At 39.2% G+C, this 4229-nt stretch overlaps 1 long non-coding RNA gene across 1 annotated transcript; it reads right to left on the bottom strand.

Moving 5' to 3' along the window:
• Nucleotides 1-209: 209 nt before the first annotated feature.
• LOC138967433 (uncharacterized) lies at nt 210-3245 on the bottom strand. Its single transcript, XR_011455951.1, has 2 exons — nt 2662-3245; nt 210-722 (listed from the first exon to the last, which is right to left on the bottom strand). It is a non-coding gene; the product is annotated as an uncharacterized lncRNA (long non-coding RNA).
• Between the last annotated feature and the right edge of the window lie 984 nt (nt 3246-4229).

Here is a 4229-nt window from a genome sequence, read left to right as displayed (position 1 = left end):
TGTTGCTCTAGATGCATGTTTTAATAAATAATAATGACATTCAGGAAAGTAAAAGGACTGTTGAAGTTTGCTGTTGTAAAATGTCTGATGATTAGGGTTTTGTTGCACATTTAGTGAATTGACTGTACCAATTGCTGTTATTATTTACACCCAATCAGTGCATCCACATGATATTATGTAGCTTAAATTAAAGAAAATGTTTTGATGTGTTCAGAACATACTGACAAGTTGCACACTCACTGACTTTCCGAAAGAACAGAAAAGTTCTTCCTGGCTGTCTGGTCGCTGCCATCAGAGACCTCTTTCTGTCACAGAGCTACACAGGCTTCAAATGTATGTAAGATAAATAAAAGGTACATTACAACTCTCAACTGCGGGGTGTGTGTGTGTGTGTGGGGGGGGGATGTGCATAACCATTGCATACTTAAGGTCGGCTTAAACTGCAAACAGAAATGTGGAGCTTGCGTAACAATTCTTGCTTTGTCAGATTTGGAGATAGGCAGCCTCAGTCTATATAGTTGGTTGCCAGTTGGGGCGTCCTGCTTGGTGACAACTTGAGCTTTGTCAACTGGTCTAGCTGTAGCAGTCAAAGTCTGGGCACTGTTGCATTGTAGTATTGCTGTGTATGCAGAGCTTTGTTGTAGCTGCCATAGGCCAGTGTTGCCATAGGCCAGTGTTAGGATCACCACCCCCTCAAACAGCTCGTTCAGTTAACCTGATGCCTGTTTTAGACAGAAAAAAAAGTTACCACAATCAGCAGAACTTTCACTGGAGAATGGGCATAATTCTTTCATACTTTTCTTTCTCATAGCTTTTTTTGGTTTTTATAATCTCTTCATTACACTAAATAACATCCATCTTAAGACCTATTTTGAGCCTTAATTTAAGTTGACTAGTAATGATATTAATCATAATGTATTTATTTTTATAATGTACAAACTAGAGTATGTATGTGGATATGTGTGTGATGGTGCTGGTATGGATATGTGTGGTTTGGGTTATGTGTGTACTGATGTGTACATTTTATGTGTTTTGTATGTTTTGCGAGTGCGATTTTATGTGATGTTATTCTGTACACCAGCCAAAACAAAATGTCTGGCATATTAGATAATAAACGCACCTTTAAATTTATTAGCGACTACACCCCGTCCCCCTCCCCCCATTACACCCTACACTTTTAACATTGTATAAAAAATCATGTCCCAATATAGGTCCCTAGTTACCTGGGAGGACGTTAAGCTCCATAATCAACATCAACAACGTATTGAATTGAATTGAAAAGCTGGGGTTAGGAGGTCTAACTTCTTGAATTAAAGTGTTTTTTCTCAGGTGCATGTAGTTTTTTATTTGCTTGAAATCATGGTGTATTCTGGTTGTAAGAGAAGAGTCAATTTCCTTGTAAGCCTGCAAAATTAAGATTTGTCATTTTTGAAGTACACAAGTTTTTGTAAGAGTCCAAAATAGTCCAGGATAAGGAGGAAAAACATAGGGTGGATCAGGAAATCTGAAACATTGCATAGTTTTGTTTTGCCTATGTAGACACAAAAAGTACTTAGAGCACTTCCCCCCCCCCCCCCCCAAGAGAGCATAGCTTAGTTTTAATTATTTTAATGCCACTGTTAGCAAGAGGAGCTACTACAGACAGCAATCAAACAGTGGATTTTTTCTGTAGACATTGTTATTTCTGTTTAGGTGTTTCAGTAGTTTTCTATGCGGAAAAATCATGCTGCATGATCACTAGAAACAATCCAGCTCTGTAGCATGCAAGTTTTTTAAAGGTTTTTTTCCCATGTTACTCTGAGAGAAAAAAAACCACAGAGATAAAGTTGAACTGGCAGTTTGACTGAAGCAGTGGTAATAACACAGAGTTGTGCTCTTCCTACAATCAATGTTTTGATGTGGATGATGATGTCCGAACATGTACTTGGTTGTATTATTTTGCTAGACTATTTGTTTCTGTTAGATATATCTGCTCACATGATTGTTGTTCATAATTTGACATTACATTTACTGCTGATCAAAATGTATTGTTGGAATAGGTCTGCTTAATATTCTGACTGCAGTTTTGTAATAAAATCAAATAACACAGATGTTTTAAGTATCAAAGTGCTTTTCACACACACACACACACACACACACACACACACACACACACACACACACACACACACACACACACACACACACTCACACACTATGAGTATGACTGCAAACATGAATTTGTACTTGTATTAATTATAATTACTGTATTACAGAACCTGATCTGAAAAAAAGGACAACAGCAAATTATTCATGCAAGCTTGCTGTATTAACGATTTCTTTATCCATTTAATACAACACTGAATTAAAAGATAACAACTATAACAACGTGTGTGTGTTTGTGTGAATGTCTATGTGTATATGGACGGACACTGATTAAACCTGAGACTCATCGATTACCCAGGTGAGTGTAAAAGAGGGAGAGAGAGAGGGAACTTTAAGGTGGGTGCATGGGGACGGACATGTAGTAACAGATATATGTTTTAATCTGTAATCTTAATACATGTGCTTAAAATTAGGAACAGATGCCATTCCACTACAAATACTGTCAGTCTGACAAAAACGCCCAGTAACACTGAACCCCTATCCCTTACAGAACACATTCAGTATACATGTACTCACTTCCTTTCGTCTGCGTTTAGTGAAAGCAGATCGTTCTGATGACATTGGTATCCGGTTTCTGACCTCCTGTGAGTGGTCAACAATTGTCGGAACTGGAACTGCGTCAGGCAACAGCTGTTTTGTGTGTGCCAGGTTTTCTTGCCGGCTTAACTGCGTTCACATTGGAAGAAAGTGTCGCGAAACACAGCACATCGTGTTGGCCGTTTCCAGTTAATCAGTCTTGCTGCAGAAGTTGTAAGCCCATCGGAAAAAGGTGACAACTGATGCCTGAACCTTTTTTCTATACTTCATAGCTATCAGCAGCCGTGCGCATTCCTTCGGCGTGTTGTTGATGCTCGATGTAGGCAAACGCCCACTTGGCACTTGAGCCTAAGCTGTACACGAAATGACGTCACATCCGGTTCTCGTCTACTGGCGGCCTTTTCGAAGTCTCGTTTAGCAGACGAATTTGGCGGAACGTTTTTAATTAAATCACAATGATAAAGCTACGAATCGGGGAATTTCTTTACATTTTTGGAATCTTTAGGTGCATTTCTCTAACCTTCAGTCATCGGTTAGTGGTTCTAATAACCTTTAAAACAGCGTGGTCTGGTCCTTTAAGAAGAAATGAAAACCTCAGAAAATCCTAGAATTTCCGAAAATAGTTTTAGATATTGCTATTTCATATGTTACGTGGATTTCCATTGGTCAATTGGGCAAAACTGAGCTCATTGTAAAAGTGATATTGACGACATTTCCGTCGATATCAGTTTTGATATCGACGACCTCTTTATTGCTTCCCCACTTCAAAAACAAAAACACCTAAATTTAAAAACAAACAAATATATATGAAAATGTAATGATCCCAGAATTTAGTTGAGCAAGTGACTAAAGACTTTTTCAAAGAAAAGACATTTTTAAATACTGAAAAGTACAAGAAAAGAGTGAACAAAAAGAAATAATCAGGGATCGCGCTAGCTTTTTAAAAAACGCGTAAGTCATACGCAACGAAACGAAAAAAACGCGTCACGGACCAATATTTTTGCGTACTACGAAAACACGTACAGACACAAACAAAACACGCACGAAAGACTTAAAGACACTCCTTACCTAAATACGGCGAGTTTTCCTGTCGAACTCCGCGCACGCCTGTCGAATAATACCCCTGCTGTCTCCAACCTTCGGGCGTTGCAAGTTTGTTTCCCGCTCTAATACGACTAGACACACTTTCCGCCTTTTGGAAGCGCGAGATGGGAGAGCAGCTAATGTCTGTTTCATTATCCGACAAGACATTATCTGGTAATACCCTCGTTACGTTCGTTTGCGATACTTCGATGCAAAAAGAAACGGACTTTAGTTTTGACGCGCAGACTATTTCATGTGTGTCGTCACTTCTCGAGCCCTATAGTCAGTTTCAGCGCTGCGTGAAGACAAGAAAAAGTTACAATATTTTTGCATATGGCTTACGCGGCGCGGCGAAAAAAACGCGTCAGCGACTTTTAAAATGCGTCAAATACGCAAAAATCGTGCGTAAACGCGATCCCTGAATAATAATCAGAGGGAGGGATATGGAACAGCCAAAACTGAGA

Source organism: Littorina saxatilis, linkage group LG5 (assembly GCF_037325665.1).
Source record: "Littorina saxatilis isolate snail1 linkage group LG5, US_GU_Lsax_2.0, whole genome shotgun sequence".
NCBI classification, from domain to species: Eukaryota; Metazoa; Mollusca; class Gastropoda; order Littorinimorpha; family Littorinidae; genus Littorina; species Littorina saxatilis.
Note: the sequence above shows the minus strand (reverse complement) of the source record. Positions and strands in the feature narration are given on the sequence as shown.